Below are 17694 nucleotides of genomic sequence, written 5' to 3' on the forward strand. Positions count from 1 at the left end.
CCACCTGCAGAAAGCTCAATTTGCTGTTGTGCCACAGTCTTTAAATTCAGGACTTCCACCCCCATTCCGTGAGAACAGATACACGACTTCTAGGTGATTACTTCTCCCAGTTCACTTGGTGCTGTCAGCAAGGCCACAGTCTCAGCAGGAGACAGCAGATTCAGTTCCTGTCTTTGGTCACCAGGTCTTTGTTTACTGTAAATTACAAGAATCCTTGAGGCACCACAAAGATGTTCTAGTGCTGTCTGGGGCTGCCTTATCTTAGCTCTTCCACCTACCTGGAGTATCTGCTGAGAGTTTGCTGGGGTTGTCAAGGACAGAAGGAGCTTGATGTTTTGTGGTATTAGAAAGTAAAATTAGTTCAGCTAACAATTTTCAGGCACCTTCATTCCAAGCCCAGTGCTGGGCCCTGGCGTTGGGGGAAACAAAGATGAAAATGACAGTCTCTGCTCGTGTAAGCTTACAGCTCTGCAGGGAGACGGACAATTGCAATGGGACATGACAAGTGCTAACAGAGATGTCCTCAGAGGATGGAGGAGAGCTTCCTGGAGATGTGGTGATGCCTGAGCCATCTCCAGGGTGAATGAGGTCAGCTTGGAGGAGAGAAAGGCCTGGCAGGAAGATTGCAGGGCAGCAAAGCATGAAATTGTGGGGGGGGCCTTTGTGTAGTTATCATTGCCAGAGGGGATGGGAGTGTGGGGGTAGGCTGAGCCTCTTCTAGGAGTGTAGGAGGGTTCTGTGGGGGCTGGGTTTGCTTCTCTAGGTGACCAGGGGCCATGGAAGGGTTTTAAACAGGGGAATAATGTGGTTATATTTGAGTCTGAGGGCCCTCTGGCCACCATCCCCTGAATCATTGGAGTGATTAGCCAGGATAGGGTCAGTGGGGTTGGGGAGAGTGGATGAATCGGAGGCTGTGGAGGAGATGGAATCCTCATCCTGGAGCTGGTTTGGATATGGGAGGTGAGGGCAAGGGAGGGGTCACTGTGAAGACTCAGGTTTCCAGGCAAGCCCTTGAGTGGATGTCTGTTCCATTTATGGAGATGAGGGAGTTTGGGCAGTTTGGGGTAGAGGGAGGCAGTAAGCTCTGAAAATATAATTTCTGCTCCCCCTTTCCACTTGCCCCTCCTGTGTGGGTAGATCCCTACCCTCATTATACCCCGCTCTCCCTGTAGGCACAGAAGGGAGAAACAGCATGCTGAGGGCTATAGGAGCTGGTCTGTGACTGGGGAAGCAGGCCAGGCATGCCCTTTCCCTGGCCTTGCACGCAGAGCTGGTGGTGGTGCTGGGCTGTGGCCCCCATCCTGCTCAGCTCCTGGAGTGCCTTTGGCATGTGAACTCCAGGTGGGCACTGACTGGTGCCATTGCCCTTGTAACTGACAACTGGCTGGAGCAGGTATGCAGAGAGAACCCACTTTCAGAACTGTTCCGTGGTGGTGGGGCATTTCCCTGTTTCTATCTCAAGTATCAACCCCTGGCTCGTTGATTTCTTGAGAGTGGGCTCTGAGCCTGAGAACAGCGTTGGCATGTGTAGGCGGCGTATGTAGGTGTGTGGAAGGCAAGTGTGTACTCTTGCCTGTGCAGGTGGACATGAGCTTTGAGGGCCATGTGGGTGACTGTGTGGTGCCTTTTTTGGCTTTAGCAAGTTCCTATGGTAACCACGAACATGACTGTTTTGGGATCTGGAGTCTCAGGGTGTGAGTGGCTCCAGGGAGAAGCAAGGCAAGCTGGTGTTTAGCTGGCAGTTGGGCTGTGGCCTGATTTTATTGCCAGGCACTGGAGATGCACCTGGAGCCACCACTTGCCAGACGGCAAGGTCTGCAAATTCCAGGGACTTCAGTGTTCCTCGCTCTTGTCCGGGCCGGTCCCCGCCATGCCCAGGAAGCCCTGGTGAGTCCTGTTCTGATTTCTTGATGGACAGATAGCTCCCTGGGTCTCAGCCAGCTCTAGTGGGTATCTGTTGATGGGCAGGCAAGGAGTTGACTGGCCAGTAGGTACTGGGCATTGGGGCTCTGCTGAAATGGGTGTGGGACAGCAGGCAGGAGGGGCTCAGCTTACTCCTGGGACCCTGTGAGGATGTTTCCCATATGGCTGGTGAGGTGAATGTCCTTGCTCCCTTGGGACAGGCTGACTGTTAGTGTGGAGGACAAGGGCAGGGGTGCAGAAGCCATGAATGTAGACAGGGCTGCCTGTGACCTCCCAGCTGGGGTCAACTACCCAGGGGCCTTCCCTCACCCCATTCAGCTCCCTGAAAGGGGCCATGTGGGCTCCCCAGGTCTCTGGCCTTGTGCTTAAGTGTCTTCACAGGTCTTCCCAGCCCAGAGAGGAGAGGTGGGGAAGATGGCTCAGGGTTCATGGAGAGGGGGCTTTGCCCGGCTCACTGGGAGCTGCTGACCAGTGTTGGCAAAGAATTCTTCCCACTGGGTTTTGCAGAGAGGCTCTGGCTCCCTGTGGCTCCTGTGCTTCTGTCCACACACTGTGGAGTCCTGGGTGTGTCAGGACTACCAGCCTGCCCCTAACCCCACGCTTCTGATAGGCAGGGGCCCAGGCAGCACTTACAGATGTCTGGGAGCAGGGAGGTGCTCCCTTTTCTCCTGCTCTTCCTGCTGACTTCTCTGGGGCTGATAGCAGGGAGTGGGGGACAGGGATATAGATGGTCGCCTAGCTTGTCACAGCAGGCCCCTCCCCAGGAGCCAGCTGTTCCCACTGCCTCTGAAGCTATGCTTGGGTGGGGGCCATGTGCCAGTGGTTGCTAGACTGACCATGGGGCTGGGGTCCTGGTCCTGGGGGCGGGGAGCAAGGAAGTAGACAGTCTGTGCTTTGTCCAGATCACCTAGGTCTTCCCTCTCTGGGAGGCAGAGTCCAGAGCCTAGTTCCTTATCCAGTTTCCCTGGAAGTGAAAGAGGGGAATCTTCAGGAGAGACCCTCAGATCTCTGGAGTCCTTGAATCTTAGGGCTTGAAATAAAAATACTATTTGAATTCCTTGTACTCCTTAAATCGAGTCACCCAGCCTGAGCATGGTTACCACCAGTGATGGGGAGCTCATTACAGGATGTCTATTCTTTTGCAATTCAACTCTGATTCTTTAAAACTGATAATTATTCTCATCTGGAATCTCTGTAACTACTATTCCTTGGTCCCTCAACTCCCGCATTCCTAAAAATGGCAAATTCTTCTTTCTCCTAAGACTCCTTCAGACTTTGTAAGGTGGCTCTTATACTCTGAGTCTTCTCCCCTGATTGGTCTTCTCTGGCCCCTTGGCTTAGGATTTCTCACTGTGTGGACTGGTCTTTGTTGGAAGGGTTTTCCAGGTTTTCTAGGCTGTATCTCAAAGCCTGGCCGGAGCTTTGAGAGGGGTTGGCGCAGACAGCCTCAGGAACCCAGTGGACATGAGCATGGGTAAGGGGAGGTCCTGGGCTTCAACCTCCTTATGTATTGGTCAGGACACTCACACCCCAAGCGGGGATGTTCCTGGCTTGAGACGACACAGCACAAAGTTGGTGGGTGCAGGATCAGGACACGAGAGGTTGGCTGTCGTGTTGGTGTTGCCAGCACCTGCTCCTTTCCTGTGTCTCTACCAAGTCCTCACCTTCGCTGCTATCTGACTTAGGATCTTGTCTCTTTCTGAAGACAGACCTGATGTCTGTAGGGATCTGGCAGGGCTGAATAGAAGCAGGAGCATGGGCCCGGGGCAGACTGAGTATATCGGCACTCTGCAGGAATGCTGTTGGCCTCTCCAGCTCCTCCGCTTTATAAGAGAGGCTGGAGATCTGGAGCTTTAGGCAAAATCTTGACAGTGAACTCAGGAATTTAAAAAACAAACTATGTGGTGTATTCTGTAGAACAGATTCAGCTCGCAGGTCATCAGCGTGTCCCCCTACTTGGGGGTGCCATTCTTTCCAAGCCTCAGCTCCTGGCTCCCTGGGGTGCATGCCCTAGTCCCTCTCTCCAGGTCACCCCTTCCCCACCTTCAGCTGCTGACTGCTTACTTCAGGCTGTATCTCCACACTGGACTCACTTTCCATTAACCTTTTCTGTCTTTGAAATCCAGTTCTTTCTCTGTCACTGGGTTGTGAAGGCCCTGAGTCGTGGGGGTTGGGTCCTCTCTCAGCTTAGGCCTATTAGCTTCTGCCCAGATGGCTCCAATTAACCTCCTCCTCGGGCCTCTGCCAGCCTTGACTAATTTGTCACCCCCACAGCCATCTCTGGCTCTGCCTTTCCTGCTCTGAGGAGGCCTTGGTTCTTAGGGTGAAGGGCAGACATTGTGCTGGTTCCAGATTTTTCCCTGGACTGCAGTGTGGGAAGGTCCCCACCCCCTGCCAGTTGCATTTAATCACCAGTGACTCCTCTCTCTGGCCTTAGTACCCACTGTTTTTGGTCTGATTCTTCCCCTTGCCACCAAAGCAATGGTTCCCAAACTATTCTGCCCTTTGATATCACCTGGGAGTCTAAAAAATTCTGATGCACCCAATTCCAGACTTGGAAACCAGAATGTTGGGGTGGGACCTAGCATCAGTGCTTTTAAAAGACCCATCCAATGTGCAGCAAATTTGGGAACCCCTGTTCAAGGGGTGAACAACCGTGCAGATTGTCAATGGTTCAGTTTGGGCTGGATGTTAAAGTGGACTCCAGGTGGGTACGTCACTCTTAACCAGGGTGTCTGTTGCCATCTGAGGCTGGATAATTTGTTGTGGGGGCTGGCGTGTGCATTGTAGGATGTAGAACACATCTCTAGTGTCTGCCCACACAAGATGCCAGCTACCTACCCCTCAATAGTGACAATCAATTCTGCAGACAAGGCTGAGTTTCTGGGGCAGGGATATAAATGCTTCCTCACCCCATTGAGAACCCATTCTAAGACCAGCCAGGCTCACCTAATAGCATGTGCAGAAGGAGAGGCTACCAATCATAGAACTCCATCTTAGCAGTTAATTTGTGGACTTCAGAGTCAAGCAGTCTCTGTTTCCATCCTGTCTCCCCAGCTGGGTGACCTTGGGCAAGTTGTGTAAACTCTCTGTGCCTCAGTACATTTCTAGGTTTCTTCCCCCCATTTATAACCACTTTCTTTCTTTTTTTTTTTTTTTTTTAAATATTTATTTATTTATTTATACAAGCACTGGGTACAGTCAGAAGCGCGGGAGGGTGAGAGAATTCACCAGAGCCAGAGCGGGGAGCAGAGCAGGCAGAAGGACCGAAGTACACTGCTGAGGGGAGCAGCGGGCGGCAGGAGAGGTCTGCGTGCCATGTGGGACCCTCGCCCGGTGGCCGGGGAGCAGCCGGGGATCGAACCGGCGCTGCAGAGGCTGCGGGCAGCTTCGCAACCCAGCGCTCAACCGCTGCGCCACCGGGGAGACCCCTATAACCACTTTCTTATAACCTGTTGGCCTTTAGCTTCAGCCAGATGGTGTGGCTTGCTGTTTTTGGGCATTTGGCCTTGATGTCTTTACTCATGCTGCCCACCCCCAGTATCGTCTGGCCACCCTTCTGGGACCAGCTGAGAAGCTGCTTCTTCTGCAAACACCCCTTCCCCCAATGAGAACAGAGTACTTTGTTCTCATTGGAGCAGATTGAGCCTCAAGGGTCACAGCTCCTCCTGCTCTATGGAGCTCTGCTGATTTCTGCCAGTCTCTCTCTCTCCTTGAGGTCTGTGGGAGCCTCTTGAGGACCTAATCCAGTTCTGACATTGCTTATTGACGAGGTGAGGTGGCCCACCCCTCCCTGCTTGGGACTGAGCTGTGAACCAGCAGTGTCATCTCTCACCCCACACCCAGCTCATTGTGAGAGGGTGGAGTGGGCGGAAATCCGTGCCTGGTAGGCCACAAAGCCACATAACTGACTTTTGGAGCCCTGCCCTGGTGTTTGTGTGTGTGTATGTGTGTGGTAATCATCACCACTTTCTTGGTTGCCTTGCGCTGGTAGATGCCATCTGGAATTGAGGAGCTTTGGGCTACAATTTCCCAGGACCATTTCTGGGCCCAGGCACAGGACTGGAAGGGACTACCCCTGTCCCAACCTTGCCATGCCCTGCCCAACCCTGTTAGCCTACTCAACCTTGGCTGGGCCAGTGGTTGTCCACAATGGCTGCAGTGCAGACCCACCTGGGACTCTGCTTCCTCAGGCTGGGTGGGCCCCCGGAAACCTGTGTGTAATCAGGGTGTGTGTAATCACCACTAGGGGTGCTTCTGATACAGCTGTGTTTGCAGCTGTTTGGGAAACAATGACGTTTAAAACTCTTTCCCCAAAATACAGATTCAGTGATTAGGTTTCTGTGCTCTGAGTGACCTCGGGCAAGTTACACAACCTTTCTGTGCCTTATTACTTAGTGATTACAATAGGTACTATTGTGAAGTTGGACTGATAAATAGTTCAGGTGAAGCATGATGTGTAGTCAGCACGTGGTAAATGTTACCTGTTTTGATATTTCTGACACTAGTAATGCCAGTCCTGAGCTGTGTGGGCAAGGTGCCCAGGTGGCATGCTGGTGTGCATGCAAGTAACCCATGTGGGCAGACTGGAATGATGGGCACCCAGACGTAGGCCGGCGACTGAGGACTGTGGTGAGCAGCTGGAGGTGGCACTGCAGGCACACCATGCACACACGGTCACGCGACACGCGTGTCAGGAGGGCAGATGTGTGTGCATATGAGGCCCAGATGCCTGGAGCTTTATTTTTTTTCATACTCTGACATTATTCAGAGTTAGCAGCACCTGGGCTGAGTTCTGGGAACCCAAGGTGCCCCTTGTTTCCATAGCAACGACAATGCAGTAAAAATAGGAGAGTGGAGAGATGGGAAAGGCCAGCAGCCAGGCACGCCTGCCTGTTGCAGGCCTGATCCACATCCTTCCATGTTGAGACTCCTGCTTGCCTTTTGTAATAACGACCAGGTGAACTTCTGAGTACTGATGACCCAAGAATGACAGTTGTAAAAATTCTGTTGTATTTTCATCAAGCCTTTGATTTTTGTTGGGGTGGAATATTCATAACATAAAGCTTACCAAGTTACCTTTTTTTAAAAAAAGATTCGTTTATTTATGCATACAAGAACTGGGGTGTAGGCCAGAGGTGTGGGGGGTGAGAGGATTCACTAGAGACAGAGTGGGGAGCAGAACATGTGGATCCACTGAAATACACTGCTGAGGGGAGTAGCAGGCGAGGCAGGAGAGGTCTGCTGCACCATGTGTGTAGCTCTCTGCTGGGGATCAAACTAATGCTGCAGAGGCTGCGGGTAGCTTCACAGTGCTGTGCTTAGCCCATTGCGCCACCAGGGAGGCCCAAAGTTACCATTTTTGAGAGTACCATTAGTAGCATTAAGTTTATTGAGGTCATGTCGCACCCCAATCACCACTACCCATTGGGAGAACATTTTCATTATCCCAGAATGAAACTGTGCCCAGTAAACACCAATTCCCATTCCCCCGCTCCTCCCCACCCATGAGAACCACCTGTCTAGGAACTTCTGTCGAGGAAACTGACTGCAGAAGTAGAATGATACGGTCATTGTCCTTTAGTGTCTGACTTATTTCACTTAAGGTAATGTTTTCAGGGTCCACCCCTGTTGTGGTGGGTGTCGGAATTGCTTTCCTTTTAAACATTGAACCCTGGCATTGCATGGGTACACCATGTTTCCATTCATCCACCCATGGGCACTGGGGCTGCTTCCGCTTCTTCGTCACTGTGAAGAATGTGGCTATGAACATGAGTGTTTGTGTCCCTGCTTTCATTTTTTTTCCTTTTAGTTATATACCCAGAAGCAGAATTGCTGGATCATATGGTAATTCTATATTTAACTTTTGGGGCTCTTTTTATCTATTTATTTTTTAATATTTTATTTTATATAATTCTTACATCATTTTTCATTTTTGCACAATGTATGCATTTTCATTTTGGTTATATTCCCCATACAATTTCACCCCCCCCCTTATTTTGACCCTAATCCTTCCTCTCCTCGCCCCCCCACCCCCCTGTAGTGTGTCTCTGGTTTATAGTTGCTTTTTGATTTTGATTTTTACTTTGTACTAATTAGTCTTTTTCCTGGTCCCTTATTTAGGTTTTCTCAATTCCTGCTATGAGTGAGACCATCTGGTATTTTTCTTTTCCTTTCTGACTTATTCTGCTGAGCATGATCCCTTCTAGCTCCATCCATGTTGCTGCAAACTGCATGTGTTTATCTTTTTTGATTGTTGAGTAATATTCCATTGTGTATATGTATTTTTGGGCTCTTTTTAAAATAAAAGAGTGAAAACATCATGAAGTTAGGTTTCTGTAATCTCTCCTCCTTGGCCCCAGTATTGTCTCCTGTGTTCATAGAGGTGAACACTCTCAGGAATTCGGAGTGTCTTTTCTCAGTCCCCGCTTTAATTACTTTCACATCCACAGATAGGTTTCCAGAAACACACTGGAGTCTGTGTGTGTATACAAATCCACAAGCATGGCTGTCTTTGAGAATTTGTTCAAGTCACACAGTATCTCTGCTATATCTGCTGAGCTACAGGGCCTGCTTCTGACATCACCTGTGAGATCTTGGGCAGGTTACTTAATTTTCTGTGCCTCAGTTTAGTTATCTGTAAAATGGGAGCAATAGTAAACCTAAAACCTTCTTGTAGGGTTAGTTTTGGGATTATGTGAATTTATGCATACCAAGTGCTTAGAACAGTGTGGGGCTGGAGGATGTAGTGGATGCATTGAGACCATTATAATTCTGTATTTGTGCCCCTCTCCAGTGGATTTAATCCTTTGCATGGATTTTGCAATCTATTCTGGGTATCATAAATCTAGTTCCTTCTTTTTAATTGCCAACTAGTATTTATTTGTACAAACCACATTTTTTTGTTTCCTCCATTGTATATCATGTTGATGGAAACTTAGGTTGTTTCCATTTTCTGATATTCACACAATGCTGCTGTTGAGTGTCTCCTTGCATGACCTCTGGCTTTTGCCTCAAAAATAGTGGGGGCTCTGGAGGCTGGGTTGTTGGGGTACAGTCCTATCAGTGGAGCCAGATTGCTCTCGAGAGGTTTTACCCTTTACACTTCTGCCAGGGCCATATGCCTCTTCTCTCAGTGTCCTCTTCCCTATATCCTTACTGATGTTTAATATTTACATTGATTTGACTCACTGGAGCACATTTTATTTTCCTTTTTAATATACAAACATGAATGTAGTCCTGAATAAGCAAAGGAAACCCCTCCCTGTCTCTGAGTTTCTCTCCACAGGCCCTACATGTACCTTTTCTGTTCTCCTTTTCCTTGCCTTCTTGCACAAGCGTTTCCTTATATTGGCACGATCTTTTTTTTTTCCCTTTTAAAAATAGCAATTTTTCTCCCTGATTATAAAAATAGTACATGCTCACTGTAGAAGGTTTAGAAAATATGTACCAATATTGAAGTGAAAAAAGATAAAGCGCTGTGATCTACCACCCCAAATGCTATCATTTTGATGTATTTATTTAGTTTTTTTGTGCTTTTTAGCTTCCTTTTAAAATTTATTATATAATGACATTTTCAGCACCATTAACTATTCTTTAAATACATGATTTAAGATGTTACATACCATCCTATCTTTATAATGTCCCATAATTTATTTAACCATTGCTTTATTTTTAGATATTAAGATTGTTTTCAATATTTAACCATTGCTGCAGTAATAATAGTAATTTGCATATAAGTATTGTTATATGCAGTAGTTATTTGCATATAAATAGTGCTGCAAAAACCTCCTTGAATATAAATCTTTGTATGCATCTTTGATTATTATTTGGCTAGCACTAATGTGATAAGTTTTCACAGGTTAAGAAATAATGTTTTCAGGAAATATTCTCAATGTGTTATTGGAATGTTCATGTTTTTCTTGATTTATTAGCACTCTCTTTTATGTTTGAAAAAGTCCTTTCAGGGCCTCCCTGGTGGCGCAGCCTCTGCAGCGCCGCTTCGATCCCCACATGGCACGCAGACCTCTCCTGCTGCCCGCTGCTCCCCTCAGCAGTGTACTTCATCACTCTGCCTGTTCTACTCTCCGCTCTGGCTCTGGTGAATTCTCTCACCCTCCCGTGCCTCTGACTGTACCCAGTGCTTGTATAAATAAATAAATAAATAAATAAATAAATAAATAAATAAATAAATCTTTAAAAAAAAAAAAGAAAGAAAAAGTCCTTTCTGAAAGTTGATGGTTCCCTATTTTATTTTTTTAAGTTTTATTTCCTTTTACGTTTAACTCTTGAACCAATGTGGAGTTCATTTTGGGGTAAAATGAGAGATGAAATTATAATCCCCCCCCCCAGGTAATCAGTCAGTTGTTTCAGCACTATATTTTAAATTTCCATTTCCACTACTAAATATTACACATCCAAAGATATATGTCTGGGTATCTGTTTGATTCTATTGACCTATCTGTTGAATCTTGTACAGATCCGTAGGTGAACAAGAGCAAGCTTTGCTCAGGTAATGCATAAGGTTGAGCATAATAATTCAGGTCTAAAGGGTGGGGACTGGGTTGTGGTGGTGGGCCTTGAAAGTCAGCCTTCAGAGTGTGTTTAATTTGCTGAGCCACAGGAAGCTGGTTAGAGGTTTTGGGTAGAGAAACAGAGCGACTCCACCAGAGCTGCATAGGGGAGGTCACTGCAGCTGCTCGGGGAGGTTGTCACTGGCTTAAGGCCACACAGCTGGCTATGTGGAACAGAACCAGGTTTATTTGTCTCCAAATCCAGGCTTGTATCTCTAGTAAGGAGGCACAGAATTGGCCTGAGTAGCTCTTCAGCCACCATGGATCCCAGTTCTTCCAGGATTGGGGTGTGCAGCATCATTGAAGAATGGGGTACTGACTGGGACCCATAAGTATTTCCAGGGACCTTGTTCCTCATGTCTTTTAGTAGCAGTTGTTCATTGCTTCCAACTGTCTTCTCTGAATTCATTTTGTGCTCATTTGCCCTAGGAGAGGACTGGTTGGTCAGTCAGTTATTATCTGATTGGTCAGGGCTCTTGAAGTGTCCAGAATCCAGGTAAAAGGGGTACATGAAAAGGGGATGTGTTGGTTCTTGTAACTGTGAGGTTCAGGGCATTACTTTATCTGATTTGGAGCACAGCTGGATCCCAGGGTTCAGTCTTCCAGACAAGTGCTGTCTAATATTAGATTGCATGTGTGGAGATTTACATTTGAATTAATTAATATTAAGTACTATTAAAAATTCAACTCCTCATTCCACTAGCCACATTTCAAGTGGCTACTATATCAGACAGCACAGATACAGGACATTTCCACATCACAGTGTGGTTGAGCATGAAGGCCCGATTCCCCCGAAGACCTTCCAAGAGCGACAGCAGCCCAGAGATTCTACCCAGTCTGTGACCTGGCACAGTGCTGTGCTGGGCGGGCTCCTGGGCCCAGGCCAGTGTGTCTGAGTTGCGCAGATCTAGTGCCACTAGGTGGCGCGGAGCAGGCCGACTGGAGCAGCAATCTTTGGCATTCCCTAATAACCGCAACAAAAATAGCTGCCGGTTCCGGTTCCCTGGCTCTGACTCTCGTGCCCTGTTCCAGCTTCAAAACCGTCTGTGAAGTGGCTCCTGCTGTTCTTCCCATTTTAAAATAGAAGAAAACAGGTTCCAGGTGTTTAAGTGACCCTCCCCCGCCATACAGCTGGCATTTGAAATAGAGCTGGATTCAACTCTGTGGGCTTTGTCATTTTCTTCTCTTGAGCGTGCACACAGGCCCAGAGGCCAGCCCGGTGATGGTGCTGGGACACGCAGGTGTGGGCATGGGAGGATGGTGCCCTCTAGGGACAGACACATGCTGATTAGCTCCCGCTGGGGTCCACGGGGGAGTGAGCCTTGCTGTTTCCCAGTGAGGCATGGGCATGTAGAAAATCTCTGGGTAATGTGTCAAACACTGTAAAGAGGAGTGGTATGGCCAGGTTCAGGGTATTTAAGTATTATGGGCAAGAAGCGTGGGTGTGGGGTGTCTTCCTGACACCTGATCTCTGCCACTTTCTGTTTATGCTTGGACCCAGGACGTGCAGGTGCTGTTGGGGATTCCTGTCAGCAGGAGCTGGACTCTCTCCCTCTCTCCCTTGGGACCTTGCTAGTTCCCTGTCATGTGCATCTGGGAGAGGCCACATAAAACCCCTTTGTCCTATGTGGTTTTGGCCTCTAACCCTAGGACCTCAGCTCCTTGAATAACATGGGGCCCAGGCTTTGTCAGTATTCCCCCAGAAAGATCTGCATGCCTGGATCCCCAAATGGTGTGGGTTCAGGCATTAATAAATGTCTGAGAAAGAAAAAACTGTTAGGATTCTAATTTAGTTAAAAAATCATTTGCACCCATATCTTTTTCTTGGTGCCTCACAATCCATTCTAGTGGACCACAAGCACAGAGTAGGTCACTGCTGTGGCGGGGCCATGAGCAAACAGCACGGTGAGGCCTGCGCCCCACACACTCCCCTCTAGGTTGGCTGTGGAAACTCTGCTCAGGCTCCTCCAGTCAAGTCAGAAGAGGCAGTCATGTTCCCGAGTGACCATGTAACAAATATAGCAGCTGGAGAGAGTGTAGAAACAACACGGGAGCAATTCCTCATTAAACAGAGTTCAGACACAACAAAATTGAATAGGAAGTAATGTATACTGGTTTCAAATTCTCTCTTTTTTTAAACTTTTATTTTTTTTAAAGATTTATTTTTTATTTATACAATAGTTGGGGTACAGGCCAGAGGCACAGGGAGGGTGAGAGGATTCACCAGAGACAGAGTAGGGAACAGAAAAGGCAGACAGAGGGAAAGCACTGCTGAGGGGAGCAGTGGATACGACAGGAGAGGTCTGCTGCGCCATGTGGGAATCTCCCTGGCTGGCGGGGAATCGAACTCGAACTGCAGAGGCTGCAGACAGCTTCACAGCACTGCACTCAACCCGCTGTGCCACCGCCACCAGGGAGGCCCTGGTTTCAAATTCTGTTGAGTGAACAAAGTATGGAGGCTTAGCTAGAGAAGAGGAAGAGCAGGTAGGTAGTAACCTCACCCATTAGTGAGATTACTTTGAAAAATCCCTAAATCTCTCTGAGCTTCTCTTTCTTCATCTGTGGTCATTTTGAAGAGAACACCTGGAATCTTTGTGGTCATTCTGAAGAGAACACCTGGAATCTTTGAGGATTGCCTTTGGATAGTGTCTAATGTCACCTAAAAACTTTTGTACCTCTTGCCTTTACGCACAGGCTGATCACTAGCATTTCTCTCACTTGTGAAGACAGGGTCATTTTCGTTCAGTTTGGAGAGGAGATGGAAGGAAGAGAAGAGGAGAAACTTCGCTGAAATAACTGGGTCACAATTGGAATAATGAAAGTAAGAACACAGGATGCTCAAGCTTTGACTGAACTGTGAATTACACCGAGGTCTGATGCGGCAGAAGTAAAGGTGTTATTTAATGACTTCATTGGGTACCTACCTTGTGCCGGGCACTGTTGTAGGTGGCTCTGCCACCCATTAGTGAGGTTACTTTGAAAAAAACCGTGAACCTCTCTGAGCTTCTCTTTCTTCATCTGGAAAGTGAAGATGATGAGAGTCTCTACCTCATAGGGCTGTTTGCAGATTAGATGATCTCATACATGAAAAACACTTAACTTATGACTGTAGTTGTTATTGAAGACACTGAGCACGGTTAGGTGATTCAAGGCCTGCAGTGCCCAAGGAGCTCCAGACCTATGAGGGAGATAGACATTTAACAACCAACCACAAAGCTTGAGACAATGCTGGTAGATACGGGAGGAGCAGGTAGAGAAAAGGGAGGAGCAGTAAATTCTTCTTGGTGGAATCAAGGAAGATTTCCTGAAGGAGGTGGCATTTGAAGATTGTAAAGGAATCCCCTGGGATGGGGGGATTGCAGGGGCCATTTCACGCTGAGGGAATTGCAAAAAGGGCAAAGGCACAGAGTGGGGAAAAATATGGAGCATTTAAAATACTGAGTCAGGCTCTAGAAATGAATGGAGGAAACTTGATGAGAAACAGCACTGAGGGAAGAGTGAGTTCTTCTCAGGGAGACTCGTGAGTGTGGTGCTTCAGAAGAGTGGCATAGGGAGTCCCCTGTCTTCTCGGGGATTCAGGCTTGTTCTTGGTGGTGGGCACCAGATGGGAGCGCTGACAGTTCTGGCTTGTGCCAGCAGGTGGCACTGTTAATCCAGTACAACCCCACTCTGTGGTCAGGCAGGCAGGTAGGAGGCCCATGCTTAGAACTCAGGATTTAAGTGGGACTATGCCGCCTGCTTTTTGGGGAGATGCGGGCGAGGCACGTGGGAACCCTGGCCAGGCCCTGAAGAGCAGGTGACGAGCTCCTGACTGCTGTGCTCCCTTTGCTGTGTCCTGTTTGTGGGGTTGCTTTGCTCATCTCCTCTCCAGTGGAGACTGTTCTGTCCCCATTTCTGGGTATCTGTGTCTTTTTCCTCTCTGCTTCTCATCTTGCTCTCTCTCAGTCTCTGTCCCCCACTTCCTCTTCCCCTCCCATTTCTTCCATGTGCAGCTGGTTCCTGTCTCAAAGATGAATTACTTGATTTCTGATGTAGCTCAGGTGGAGGACGTGGAGACTGTCAGGATCAGGAAGATACTGTTTCTTATCTCTGTGCTCACCCTCCGTCCTGTGACTTCGGTTGTCCATGAAAGGCTGGGGCTCAGGCAGTGACCCATCAGCAGAGAATGTTGCCTGGGACCTCTCGCTCCAGGACCCTTGGGGCCCACCTCCCAGTGCCATGCCTGGCTCCCTTCTTGCACCCCTGACAAGCAGTCCTGGCTTTATGTCGCCCCTCCTAGTGGGAACCAGGGCATGAACTGAGGAGGGAGAACTGAACAGAAAGCAGATGGCGTAAGACAGCAAAAGAGCTCATGTAGGGAATGTTATGAAAGGGCCATTTTATTTTTTTAAAGATTTATTTATTTATGCATACAAGAGCTGGGGTACATGCCAGAGATGTGGGGGGCTAGAGGATTCACCAGAGACAGAGTGGGGAGCAGAACAGACAGATTGACTGAAGTATGCTGCTGAGGGGAAGCAGCGGGCGGGGCAGAAGAGGTCTGCTTCTCCATGTGGGTTTCTCCCTGGCCGGCTGGGAATCGATCTCATGCTCTAGAGGCTGTGGATTGCTTCATAGTGCGGTGCTTAACCCCTTGAGCCACCAGGGAGGCCTGAAAGGGCTATTTTAGTGTACAAAGTAAAGGTGTTTATCCTAGCCCACATTTAGGACATGGCCTGTGTGCTAGTGGAGACTGAACTGGCTGCAGCCTGGTGTTGACCTCCTGGCTGTCATCAGTCATGGTGAAGGCTGTTGGGTGAGCAGAGTGGTTAAGAGCTTGGACTCTTTTTTTTATTTTTTATATCATTGTTCATTTTTAAACAATATTTGCTTCCCGCCCCTCCCTCAGGTGTCCCCATAGAGTTTTCTTCACCAATGCACCCGTGCACCATCACCTCAGTCCCCTATGCTCCTTCCTCCCTCCCTCTCTCTGATCCCTCTCCCTCCTCCTCCCCTGTAGGATGTCTCTGGTTTATAATTGTCTGTTTTTTTTTTTTTTGTGTTTTGTATTATTATTATTATTTTTTACACTGATTCTTACTTGGTTTTCCTATATTCCTGCTATAAGTGAAACCATCCGCTATTTTTCTTTTTCCTTCTGACTTATTTCACTGAGCATAATTCCTTCTAAGAGCTTGGTCTCTTAGAGTTTCCTGTCAGGTGGGAAATCTCTGTGCCTTACCAGGGGGAATTTGCTTAACCTTTCTGTCCCTTGGCTTCTACATATGCAGTATGGGGGCAAAGCAGTAATTTCTTGTAGATTGTCATGAGGGTTGAGTGTTGAGTCAGCATATGTAAAGTGGTACAGTCTCATGGTATATACAATGAAATTGCTTGCTATAATAATAATGTATTATTTATTAATATGTTTAAACTTATATTATCAATTAATTGATGCTATTATAATAACAGCAATAGAATAGTGATATATTGTCTACGGCCATACCACCCTGAACGCGCCCGATCTCGTCTGATCTCGGAAGCTAAGCAGGATCGGGCCTGGTTAGTACTTGGATGGGAGAATAGTGATATATTACCAGTATAACACATTATCTTTCTGGTCTGCCTGGAAAACAGACTAAGATGTTTGCTCCAGCAGAACTTACCATCCCACACTTGTGCATAAATACACACAAAAGTCATTATTTATGTGTACAGGTCTGTGCATTTACATTAACCCAATGTAAGGAGAACATGAGAAAAGTGAACCAAAAAGCTCTTGTAATTAATCCTTCCTCCATAACACAGAAATTATAAATTCACATTCACATGAGCCAGTGACTCTTAACATCTTGGGGGTACTCGTTGAATTTCAGATTCCTGAGTCAACATGACCTCAATAAAATTTTATACAATTAACACCCCACCCCAACCTTAAAAATAATATTCAAACTCCTGAGCTTTACCCAGGCCCTCTGAACTGGAATTCAGAGGGTAGAGCTGGGGAGGCTGCGTAGACTGTTTGAGTGTGAGGCCCAAGCTGGAAACCTTGAGTGCCTTTGGGTTTTATCTGTGTTGTCAGCCAGAGCATTGCCTGAAAGTTGGTTACCTGCATTAAATCATCCATGTGAGACCCCCTCATTGCCTATGTGTGGGAGGGAATGTGTGGAGGAGCATCCTCAGAGCATGAATCCACAGACCCCCTCAGCAGCCTTGTCTCCATGGCATAAATAAATAAACTGATCTCCTCTTAGTGGGCATTAGTATACTTCAAATTCCCCACTGTCGCAAATACTACTGGAGCAATGGCCCTGGTGCATGTGGTTTCTTACATGTGCAGAATTTATTTCCTTAGGATATATTCCGAAGAATGGCCCAAAGCTAAGCGTTTCTATGAAGCCATCTAAACTATTGTGGTTATTGTGACTGGTGTTATTTATTCACTTATAATTCATTTTCAATAGTAGGTGTATTTACATATATTTGGTTCAAAAACCAAAATGATATAGTATATATGCAAAAGTGAATATGGTGAGATTTGCCTTTCTTCCAATCCACCCTGTCACCTCCTTCTAAAATCCATTTATGAGATTTCAATTTTCAGTAAAAAAAATCAGAACAGTAAAGTGTCCTGTGCCAGCTGTTCCAGTCAGTCCCTCCCTTCCCTCCCAGAGTAGCCACTGCGCAGAATTTGGTACCTATCTTTCTGAATATTTAAAATACATTCTTACGTACATCTTCAGTGACCATAGATGTCCATATATGTTCCTTCTAACCACTGCATATTATCTATATAGCTTCCAAATATCTCCTACTTACCTATCTCCTCTCTAAATGGTTGTTTCATATATATATATATATATATATATATATATTCCCTTTTAACTCCCTCTGATTTGTCTCTGTGCATATGTGCAAGTGTTTCTCTAAGTAAATCTTAGAGGGGATGTTTCCAGGTGATAGGGTAGGTGACTTTATTTTAACAATGCTGCTAAATTGCTCTCTGGTTTCTGCACCTACCACCACTAGGCACGCATATTTTGCCGGTCTGTTGGGGCAGTACCTCATCTCTATGTTGTGATTTCAGTTTTCTGATTTCTCACCCTCTGAGTTTCTCCAGCTGTGCTTTGCCTGCCACACCCTCTTCCCAACTGGGCCAGGACTCCAAAAGTCAGTGCACTATTGCTCTCTGAAGTTCCCACACCACCTGGGATCTTTG

General features: G+C 47.2%; 1 protein-coding gene across 1 annotated transcript in view; it reads left to right on the forward strand.

The window, feature by feature from the left end:
- Nucleotides 1–17694, forward strand: part of RAP1GAP2 (RAP1 GTPase activating protein 2) — a gene marked incomplete at both ends in the record, with an annotated part of 211514 nt that overhangs the window by 41799 nt on the left and 152021 nt on the right. The gene's annotated exons all lie outside the window — the stretch shown is intronic.

The sequence above is a fragment of the Talpa europaea genome, assembly GCF_964194135.1.
Source record: "Talpa europaea genome assembly, chromosome: 7".
Taxonomy (NCBI): Eukaryota; Metazoa; Chordata; class Mammalia; order Eulipotyphla; family Talpidae; genus Talpa; species Talpa europaea.